Source organism: Herpailurus yagouaroundi, unplaced genomic scaffold (genome assembly GCF_014898765.1).
Source record: "Herpailurus yagouaroundi ecotype Mexico unplaced genomic scaffold, PumYag 100, whole genome shotgun sequence".
NCBI lineage: Eukaryota > Metazoa > Chordata > Mammalia > Carnivora > Felidae > Herpailurus > Herpailurus yagouaroundi.
In genome coordinates, this window is record NW_024412391.1 from 21148527 (window position 1) to 21160691 (window position 12165).

The 12165-nt window shown below is 36.7% G+C and overlaps 1 long non-coding RNA gene across 1 annotated transcript; it reads right to left on the reverse strand.

The window, feature by feature from the left end:
• Nucleotides 1–1641: 1641 nt before the first annotated feature.
• On the reverse strand, nucleotides 1642–11619 carry LOC121028072 (uncharacterized). Its single transcript, XR_005789052.1, has 2 exons — nucleotides 11463–11619; nucleotides 1642–1984 (listed from the first exon to the last, which is right to left on the reverse strand). It is a non-coding gene; the product is annotated as an uncharacterized LOC121028072 (long non-coding RNA).
• Between the last annotated feature and the right edge of the window lie 546 nt (nucleotides 11620–12165).

The window sequence follows — 12165 nt, forward strand, 5'->3', positions numbered from 1 at the left end:
GAAGTGAGAGATATCAATTTACAATGGTTTTTCATAAATTATCTTTTGGTTATCATTATTTTGGGCTTGATAACAGCATTTAAATATTTATTTGGTTTTAACAATATAATGCAAAATAGTTCTTTCAAACAGGATGAAGGAATTTGCCAGAAATAGTACTATCTCCTCTAGGTCAGATGAGTTCCCTCTTATCATGTTCAAAATAAGAAATCAGTAGACATTACAGATACAAATTATTCATCCTGTGATTCTTATACTGTTTTCATCTTTCATCAAAACCAGTGCATTTATGAGATCCTTCTTCACCGGAAACCTTGACACTAATCAAAATGTTTCAAATCATTTTTTTAAAAGAAGCTAAAATGCTTCTGACTCATGACAAAGCAGTTTTCTTTTTTAAACCACAAGCTAACTTGTAGTACATTTTATGCTAACTTTCTCCCCCCAATTTATCTTGGATATTTTTATATCTCTCTGAAATGAGAATTGATTATAGACCATTTTGCTTTGCTATGATATGGTTGAGGAAGTAGGTTCTGTGTAATCTAGTATGTAGTCACCCAAAAATGTAATTAAGAATAGTTTTTGGTTTTGATTTCAGGATAAATATCCTTAAGGAAATTCTTTTTAAAGGGCACTGCTTATAATTTGTAAGCGAGCATTAAGCGTTTTTAGATCAACGATTCTAAATATGGCTGTATTAACACCTAGATATTTTTTCACTTGTGTATTTCATAAGCATTTGCTAAGCATCTACATTATTCCAGGCACTTCCTCTTGAAGATACAAGTTTGAGTATTAGAGTCTCTTTCCTAAATCTACAGAACAGCACAATAAACTTTGTCCTGTGAGGCCTCACTAGACTCATGTTCATGTGGGTGACAGGGTTCTTCTGTAAGATTATACACAATAATTTGTATTTTCTTTTTGTGCATATAAAAATGCTTGAAAACAGAGTATAAGTTTCATAAATCATGTCTTATATGTATAAGAAACTATTACCAGTTTGTTTTATTACGATAAAGATAGTGCCTTAAAAAAAACAAAAAAGGGGTGCCTGGGTGGCTCCATTGGTTAAGCAACTGACTTTGGCTCAGGTCATGATCTCAAGGTCTGTGAGTTCGACCCCTGCATTGGACTCTGTGCTAACAGCTCGGAGACTGGAGCCTGCTTTGGATTCTGGGTCCCTCTCTCTCTCTCTCTGCGCCCCCCCCCCCCCCACTCACTCTCTGTGTCTTCCCTCAAAAATGAATAAACATTAAAGAAATGTTAAAAGCATTAAAAAAAAAACCCTATACTTTTGCATGGCTCTGGATGGCAGAATCTGCTTATAATAATCTCTCTCTGGAACTTCATCAATGGCAACAATATTGTTCCAATACAAGAACACTTTGTTTTTCTATATAGCACATCAACAGGCATAGTTTAAAACAAACGACAAACCAGAAACTTGGAATATTACTTTCTAAGGTGGTCTGATAACATAAATGTTTAAAAGCAGTGCTTCAGAAGAAACTTCTAAGCAGCTAATATAGACACACTCTGTGAGGATAACAAAGACTTAATCTTAATCTCAACCCTGGTGTAGGTTAATGGAGAAGGTGATGCTTGTTATCACAGAGAAGAGATGAAGATCTGAAGGGGCTTTTACTAATAATACAGTTTTATTCAATTGTATGTAGCTCAGGGAAGCTCACCTCTCAAGGCAGAATTCAAAGTAGGATAGTATTCACTTGAAAGAGTTAAATCCTCTGGTCTCTTTGTCTGCTCCCTCACAGGAACAATGAGACTTGTCATTTTCCTAGGATCGAAGGATCCCCTGCAGGCTTTACTGACACCTTGTACATCATACAATGTTGGCCCACTATGTCCAGATGCAAAATCAACAAGGGGTCTTTGGATGAGCCAAGACCACGCACATGCCGGGGGTTGCCAGAGAATCCGTGTCTCAAGGAGTCAAATTTTCTGGGTTAGACTCTTCCTTCTGTGAATGACATGAAAATATATGACGACTATAAGCAGCTTGGAACTTTTGATCAACTCCTAACCAGTTAGCAAAGTGATGGAACAGGTGAAGAAAAACAGGAATAGCTAATAACTTACACAATGAAGACTATATGCCAAGCACTACTCTAAGTGCTTTTATGTCTTAGCTGATTGCATCTTAAACACAATCCTGTGAGTTTGGTACTATTATTATATTCATTTTATAGTTGAGGAGACTGAGGCAAAGAAAGGTCTTGCTTATCCAAGACTTGTTTATGTTGTCCATCTAATAAATGGGGAAACAGGGAATCAAACTTAGAGAGTCTGACTCCAGAGTGTATGCGATTAACCACCCTGAAATGCTGTCTGTCATACAAAATACAGCTAACATCAGTCTACTTCAAACCTAAAAATAAACTGTTTACGTTATGGTTTCAGGGAATTGTGGACAAGAATAATAGTCAAACCTAAGTAGGAGGAGGTAAAGAGGGAGAGAAAAGAGAGTGAATGAATTTATAAATACATTATGCCCCAAGGGAAATATAAACTATAGAATAAGTTACTTAATCCTAGAACCCTCACAAAAGGATGACACATAACTTTAAAACAAATGTCGTCCATGGGGCGCCTGGGTGGCTCAGCTGGGTAAGCATCTGACTTTGGCTCAGGTCATGATCTCACAGTTTGGTTCATGGGTTCGAGCCCAGCGTAGGACTCTGTGCTGACAGCTCAAAACCTGGGGTGTGCTTTGGATTCTGTGTCTCCCTCTCTCTTTCTGCCCTTCCCCTGCTTGCACTCTGTCTTTCTCAAAAAATAAATAAACATTAAAAAATAATTTAAATAAATAAAAAAACAAATGTCTCTGCGGAACTTTGAGAATGTATAGAGTGTCATACAACTCAGTGAAAGGGCATTATAGCGCCAAAAGTTTAGGAATCATTTACTTTGGGGAAATATGTATTTATTTTCTTGATTGATATTTCTTTAAAAGTTAGTACATCTCACAGTGGATGAGGAAATGGTTTCGGGACAAAGAAATAGATTTTGACAGTAATGGAGGCTTCACTCAGGGTTTGTCTTCCAGTTTGTGGAAATTCCCTGCTGTCTTCACTACAACATGAACTTTATATCCAGCAGAAGGAAGTCAGACCCTGAAACTGTCTTTATTTTGTCAGGTGATGTTTCCTTGTGATTCATGGAATCACAATGTTTCCTTGTGGTTCAGATTCTCCATATGTTAAATGGGGTCAAAGGATCTTGTATACTTTCTTGCAAAATGTTTTGAAATGGATATATTTGAAGACTTTTCAAAGAAAGATGGTAGAAAACCCATGACAGTAACATGATTACTGAGAGATTTTAGAATGATTTAGACTTATTAAAATATTTTTAAGCTTTGAGTTTTTATTTGATTACGCTATTTTTTGACATTACTCAGTTTCTGACATAGTAGAAACTGACATTATAAAATATGTTTTCCAGCCCTTCTGCATGAATTAACCTTTGGGGGCTGTTATTCCTGGTTATCTTTTTGGGGTCTTTCTCTTTTTCTCCAGGGCGTTTCTACCCTGTTTACGCAGCAGAGTTTTTCAACAGGAACACAAGTCATTTCCTGCAAAATGTACCATCTATTTCTCATCTCTTGCTTATTCCTATTCCTGCTGAGGACTTTTAGGAAAGCCAGAATGTTGTGCTCACTGTGGCAGCACATATACTAAAATTGGAAAGCCAGAATGTAACTTTCCGTCCTTCCTCCTATTGTCAAGAGTAAAACTCGTGGTAAAACTCTCCCACTACATATTGTGTGCCAGGCCTCAATGAAAGAAAAACATTTACACACAGCTCTCACCCTTTCAGGTGATAAATGGTGGCAAATGCAAGGCTAGTGAGGAAGACAAACTTCCTTGCTAGACAGTGACCATGGGCTTCAAGCAAGTCCTGTCAGTACAATCAGGATACATCTTTTTGAGTAAAGAGAGGGGAAACTCAGATTATTCTAGGATGGAAACTATTGAGTGTGGAATGTTGAGAAGTATGGGAGCAATAGATTTATTCAGATCATTCAGACTTCAATAAAGTTAGAAGACAGCAAGGGAGACCTGGGTGGCTCAGTTGGTTGAGTGTCCCGCTTTGGCTCAGGTCATGATCTCACGTTTCTTGAGTTCAAGGCCTGCATTGGGTTCTGTGCTGTCAACCCTGAGCCCACTTCAGGTCCTCTGTCGCCTTCCCTTGCTGCCCCTCCCCTGCTCACACTCTCTTTCTCAAAAATAAATAAACATTTTTAAAAAAGAAAGAAAGAAAGAAAAATAGTAGAAGTCCAGGCTTCTAGTGATTTTAGTTATTTTGTATTCTGTATTCTTCTTCCAAAATCTTTCTGTTTAACCCCAGTATATTTTCACTGAACCCACCCCAGTACACCAATGCATCATATACTGCAGAGCTCCATGCAGGTGTAGGGGCCAAGGGCAGGCCATCCCAAGATAGGCCACATTGGCATGAAGATTCTTTTAAGTTAAAAAAGCAGTCAAAACCTACCAGGTTCAGGAAAAGCTCTTTACCTCCACCACAACTGCCTAAAGCCAATTTAGAAAAAGGACTTGCTCTAGGAAGAGAGCTATCACCATAGATAACTACATTATGCTATGAATTGGCCCCATAGAGAGGGAAGCACTTAGCAAGCCTGTTTGATCAGTCATCTGTGTCTCATTGTTCCTGAGTGGCCAACCAAACATGTGTTTACCAAACATTTACTCTCTTTCATCTTCCTGTGAATTACATTCCTTCTCTCTGAGGTCTCAGACCCCTACCCCTTTCGCCTTAGTTTAGGATGACATATAGACCTCATTTTGTCTGTCTTCGGAACTTCCATGTCTGTGTGGATTCCCGGGACCTAGAAAATTGAATTTGATTTTCTCCTGTTAATCTGCCTCATGTCAATTCGATTCTTAATCAAATTCTAGAAAGACTTAGAAGGGGACAGGAGATTCTTGCTCCCTGACAGAGGTTTATATTTTTTAATTCGCTATGGTTCTGAGTTTAATTATTTCTCCTAAAGCTTTCTGTTAAAATTATCTTCATCTTATACTATTTTGTTGTTTAGATGTGGTCATTTAACCAATTCATTAGTCTTTCTTTTTCAGTAAGCCTGTTCCTTTTCCCCTTCTCCACCTCCTCCCCTTTTTTCTTCTTCTCGTCCTTGTCTTTCCTTCCTTCCTTCCTTCTTTCCTTCCTTCCTTCCTTCCTTCCTTCCTTCCTTCCTTCCTTCCTTCTGTCTTCTTCCTCCTTCTCATTCACTTCCTCTTTTTTCTTCTCCCTCATCTTCTTCCTTCTCTGAGCCAAATGCCCTTTTGAATGAGTGGACTAAATGAAATATCCTTATCTGTCTGGTTTTCTGACATTTTCTATCATATTTATCACACAAGTTAAAACATAAAAAAAAAGAAGTATTTTTAGGAGGTTGCTTCTTTATACTCTTTTGTAGAATACATAATTGGTGGAAATCATAATTTCATAGCTTTAACATTCTTGAAAAGATCTTCTTTTGATTAATTTTATTTATTTATTTATTTATTTATTTATTTATTTATTGTACTCTTTAAAAATACTGGTTGATGAAGTTTGGGAAGACACAAATCTGCACTGAGACAATCTAGTGTAATGATGGAAATCAGGGGTTTTCCTTCCACTGAAGACTCTTATCTAGGTTGACTTCCGGCTTCTCTGGACATCCTTTTATTTTATTTTAAATTTTTTTTAACGTTTATTTATTTTTGAGACAGAGAGAGACAGAGCATGAACGGGGGAGGGTCAGAGAGAGGGAGACACAGAATCCGAAACAGGCTCCAGGCTCTGAGCTGTCAGCACAGAGCCTGACACGGGGCTCGAACTCACGGACCACGATCATGACCTGAGCCGAAGTCGGCCACCCAACCGACTGAGCCACCCAGGTGCCCCTGGACATCCTTTTAAAAAGGCAATCATATTTGTAGGTTTTACTTATTAGAATCTAGTATTTTGGGTTTCTATTTTTTATGTTTATCTACCTTCTTTAATTGGATTTTAAGGTAAAGGGTTTTACTTTTTGCTTCAGTTGTATCTTCCACAGTAGTGAAAAAAAGAAGTAGCTCGATAATTGTTGATTGACCAGCATTTCCCGTTTTTAATGTCTTCATATGCTATATTTTTAAGTCATTTACACATGATTGTGTCTATTCATCAGTTTACCAACACAAAAATATAACTAATACTACTCATAGATCCAATATATTATTTGCATTTTAAAAAACACCTTTTCTTCTAGAAGGATTTTTGATTTTTTTTTAACATTTATTTATTATTTTTGAGAGACAGAAAGAGAGCATGAGCAGGGGAGAAATAGAGAGAGAGGGAGACACAGAATCTGAAGCACTCTCCAGGCTCTAAGCCAGTCAGCACAGAGCCCGACGTGGGGCTCGAACTCACAAACAGTGAGATAATGACCTGAGCCGAAGTTGGACACAACTGACTGAGCCACCCAGGGCCCCCCAGAAGGGTTTTTGAATTTGGCATTCTTTCTCACGGTCCTCCATGAATGCAAAAGATAATGTTTCTTTTTCAACTGCAAAGACATCCTTTTGATCAGCTAATTAGGTCCTGTTGGTTTTCCTTTGAGGCCTATCAATCATCCATGTCAGAAGTTAAAGAATGTTTTGTTCTCATTTGTTCTACCAGGTTCTCCTTCGTTAGTTTAATTTTGGATGCATTCTTGAAGTGAAACTCTGATCTTTAGTCATGGTTTATTAAGTCTCTCTTCTGAAATGCACCATCCTCTTATCTTATATATCACGGTGCCATTCCAAACCGTGCGTGCCTTTCAAGATCCATGTCAAATGTTATGTACTTCATGACACCACTCACAATTCATTTCTGTCTCTCTCTTGCACTTCTTCAGTGCTCTGATTTCACCTGTACTGTTGAACATTGCATTTTGCTTTTCATTCATTAAAATTCATTGAGCACCTTTCACTTGTCAGGCACTGTACATACCATTAGAGACACAAAGATGAATGACTCAGGGTCTTTACCCTCAAAGATGTTGCCACTGGTGGGGGAGACAAAACATTATGTGGTGGGTTCAATAATGAACTAGCCACGATAGTACAGGAGGCCAGAGGGGGGGAGTCTTCTGGGCCCCAGAAAAGTCTATCCAATAAGCTGACATCTAAACCAAGCCTTAAAAAGTGAGTATAGGGGCGCCTGGGTGGCGAGTCAGTTGAGCGTCCGACTTTGGCTTAGGTCATGATCTTGCAGTTTGTGAGTTCAAGCCCAGCGTCGGGCTCTGTGCAGACCACTCAGAGCCTGGAGCCTGCTTCTGATTCTGTGTCTCCCTCTCTCTCTGCCCCTCCCCCACTCATGCTCTATCTCTCTCACTCTCAAAAATAAATAAACATTAATAAAAGTGAGTATAGAGTTGGAAAACATGATTAGAAGTATTTCACATAGTAGGGAACACTTAGAGGAAACAGAGAGAAGTAGTTCTGAATGATGACAGACCCAAGATGTGTTCTGGAGTAAGGAGGTAATGTACATAGAAGCTGCATTGGAATTTTGGTCTAAGGATGTTTGAAGTCTGCTCACTTAGGATGATTACAAGATTTAAGATAGAGAAGGCATCTGCTAGGGCATACCGTTAGCTTGAAATATATTTTTTTTTTTCTCAAATGATCCCTCCTTACAGTTTGGGACAGGACTTGTATTCATTTTATAGTTTAACATACTAAGAATTATTGCATGGAATGAAGCCTTAGGGAGCATTTAGTAATACACTGTAGTAAACAGATTTCTGTTACTATGCTGTGATTACCATATTGCTTAATTGAATCTACTAATCAATATTATGGAGGCTACTGGAATGGAGCCAGGTAACCTTAATATAAAAGTATTAGTTATTATCTGATTTATACACTCAAATTTGGTAAATGACAGTACTGCGTGATAAATTGCTGAGTCTAGACAATGGATGCATTGGACTATTTTCATTTGAACCATTAATGAATCATGTATAAGTTTTTATTCATTATTCTCCATGGCCTGTTGAATTTTTTATAATAAACTATATAAGAAAGTTATCAAATATATTTCAGTATAAGAATTTTATGTTCTACCTCTCTTCAAATTTCTACCTAGAGGATTACTGGTAGGTAGTACCAGTTCTTTAAAGTCAAGTCCGTTATACAGCTTGGTGGTTGTCAGGTCAGCTTCCCTAATTCTGTTCAATATGTTGTGAATTGCTTGATACTCTAATGAGTTCATACCTATGTCTGAATAAGCCTAAAGGGAATAAATATTATATTAGATGAAAAGAAATAAAAGAGATTATATTAAGAAAAATATAGAGGAATGTAATCAGGGTTAAAAATATCATACTGATACTGTGTTTAGGAAAGGTCAACTCTGATAGTAGTTATTGTAATTGTAAAAAAAAAAAAAGATCTTAGTTGTCTATAAGCTCAGTGTGAACAAAAAAAATTATGATTAGTTGCTAAAACAAGGTAATACACATTAATTTATTATTAAGCCACAAGAGGAGGAGGGCAGTATTTGAATCAATGAAATCAATAGACCCATTTTCCCATTGTTCACAGCCATTGTCAGGCCACTTGTGGACTATTCAAGTGGAGATAGTTCACCTAACGTTTAAAAGATGGTAAAGAACTTAGAAATTGTGAAATATGAAAGATGAGGAAATTTTGGATGCTCAACCTAGAAAAGAATTAACAGAAACATGATACGAGTTTTTTAAGAATTATTTGTACCATTTGTTACTTAGAGGCTAATAGAACAAAAAAAGACATGTTACAAAGACAAATTTCATCTTCATGGGGAGGTTTATCCAAAATTAGAATAAGGAATGGGTTTTATAAAGAGTTCTGTTCTCAATCACTTAAAGGTTTTTAATAATCTAAATGAAGTTCTGGTAGGGATTTATTTGTGATGAGATTGGACCAAATGACCAATAGTACTGCCTTCAGTGTTCAGGTTTGGGAAATAGCACTCCCATAAAGCAAATAAGATGTATTCCTGATATTCTAATGCAGGTTTTTTGAGGCTATGCCCTTAGATTTGTCCTCACCTCTAAGACAGTAAAAGGTGATAGATTTGTTATAAGAACATTAATTATATTGAACTTGTTATATTTTATTTTTACTATCACTTATTATTATTTATTATGTACCCAAAGAAATGTGCTTTACATTTTCTAAGTATTATAATATATCCAAACAACATATCTACAAGGTACAAATTATTAGTTTCATTTAGGATTAAAGAAAATTGGCTTAAAGAAGTTTATATAAATTGCTTAAAGTCACACAGCTAGTAAGTAACACAGAGATGTTATTCCATACAAATCAATAAAAGATAAACTTGGAAGTGATATAGAATTATGATTTCAAGTAAGGGTGCCTGGGGCTTAATCATTACTTTGAAGACCCCAAAGACTTCCTCTTCCAGTACCTACGGTTGGCCAGATCAGATTCACATTTCACTGAGGCAGACTCTAGAAAGCCAGATTATGGATAAATAAATAACTGTACATACATTCTGGGAATATTCACAATAATAGTCCCTGCTCTTAGGCAGGAAAAAAAACTACCATTTTATCTATTTACCAAGAGAAATCACAGTCATGAGGTGTGGAAATATGGGACAATCAATACATTCTCTCATGCTACATTGTTAGTTGTCTATGATGAGTGATGAATAAAAAAGAACTGAAGATATATCAACATGGAAATCATGGACATGCTTAGATGAGGAAGAAGGGTTAGATAACTCAAGGTTTTAATGGTATTACTTTAAGATACCCATGCTTTTATTCTGATTGGCAAACTATCTTATATAGATATTAACATACTTAATTTATTTACCAAAAAGTATTGTGGTCAGGTCTTCAGTTTTTTCATTTAAGTCATTGACAACCCATCTTCTAACCCATAGTGTTTATATTACATTGTAAATCTCAGAAGACAAATATATAATCCCAATTTTCTAGTTAGTACAGCTTCTAAGTACTGATCAGAGAATCAAAGTTTATCTGGCTCCAAAACCCAGTGAAAGCCATGTGAGTCAGCGATAATGTCATTATAAACTATTTGTGCAGAATTAAAGACTATTTACTTTGGGTGCAACCATAAATTCTTAAACTGACGATTTCAAGGGGAAAATAGAAACCTCTAAGTCACTAATGTGACAGTAAGAATGAACTTGGATGATCAGATTGGGGAATCAAAAAAAAAAGAAGAAGAAAAAGGAAGGAAGAAGGGAAGGAAGGAAGGAAGGAAGGAAGGAAGAAAGAGAAAGAAAGAAAGAAAGAAAGAAAGAAAAGCAGGTCTTTTAGAAACACCATAAATTATGTTGTTAAATTATGGCTGGATTCTAATGCCACTCTAGGCTACCCAGGCATAAAAGACAGCGACAATTGGCAAACACTGTATTATTTATTTTCTCGATAAGCTATCTATCAAACTCTTCTTTCCCAATGAAATGCACCCATGTACCATGGAGAAAAAGAAATTGGTAGTGATGGAGTGTAACCCTGGGAACTTCTCTGAACTTTAGTAGAATCAAATGAATATCAAAGTCCTCTGTAAATTCACAGTTGCTTGCTTGTATAAACCAAATGAGAGGGAGAGATTCATTTGGTTGCTAAGCAGAGAAAGTGATTCCTGAAATGTTTCATGATCTGTTTGATGAGCCTGTCAGGTGCCTTCCCTGAATCCACTGCCATAAAGCACACCAACTTAAACCTCAGAGTCACAGAAATGGCAACTCATCATGAAAATTGCCAATTCTTTCCAATCTCAAAAGAAGAAAAAAACTGCATGGAGATACCATATTTTTAAAATTTTTTTTCACGTTTATTTATTACTGAGAGACAGAGAGACACAGAGCGTGAGCAGGGGAGGGGTAGAGAGAGGGGAAGACTCAGAATCTGAAACAGGTTCCAGGATCTGAGCTGTCAGCACAGAGCCTGACGCAGGGCTCGAACTCACGAACTGTAAGATCATGACCTGAGCCGAAGTCAGTCGCCTGACCAACTGAGCCACCCAGGCGCCCTGAGATACCATATTTTGTAGGTACTTGAGCCTACTAATCAATAGTAGGATTTTTCCAAAGTCTGGAGCAGAAGAATTTGGAAATGTTATCATTTCCAGTCAGAGAACTTCTGGTTTATATGTTATTCCAAAAAAAAAAAAAAAAAGAAAAGCTCATTTATTCATTATGATTTTATTTAATAATCAACAGACGATTTAGGAGAGGTACAAAGTACAAATCTTAATCAACAATCTTGAAGATGCAAGAAATGTATCATTATTTTCTTTAAATCAAAGTGCTCTGATTGGAACCTCAATTCAGATATCTGATGGAAATGTAAGTAAATTTGAGAGTTATTGCCCTCTCTTTACCCCCATCATAACCTATGGATCCAGAATTACCTGGTACCAGGGGAATAGGCATGTGGTCTTCACATGAGCCTCTTATGATGGCTACTGGTTTAACAATTACCCATGTCTGTACAGAGTCACCCAGAGGTTGTTGCGCTTCTATGTTCTTGAAATGTTGCCAAGCTTGGAATTAAGAATCTTGGTTGGAGCTGAGAATTTCAGCGCCTTGCAATCACCCTTGAGGAAAGGAAACATCATCACTCCATATAAAGGATGCACACACTGAAGAGAAAAAACACCACCTGGTATATCAAAAAAAAAACAGTGAAAACCAAGCACAAATAGATGTATCAGTACATTATTCCTACAACTGAAGTCTTGTCTAAAATTTTTGCTTGAGGCCCAGAATTTTTTTTTAATTTTTATTTAAGATAATTTTTAAATTTACAGAAATGCTGCAAGTGAATAGTTTCCATTTGCCCTTTACCCAGCCTCCCCTAATGTTAATATCCTTTATAACACGGCAAAATGATCAAAACCAGGAGATTAATATTGGTACACTACTGTTAGTTAAAATACAGACCTTATTCAACCTTCAGCAGGTTTTCCACATTGTATTTAGTTTTTCTGTCTCTTTTGTCCAATCTGTCACTATTCTTCAGTCTTTATCTTTCAGGACATTGCCACTTTTGAAGAGTGTCAGTCACTTAATTTATAGAATATCCCTCATTTGGTTTATCTGATGTTATTTGCA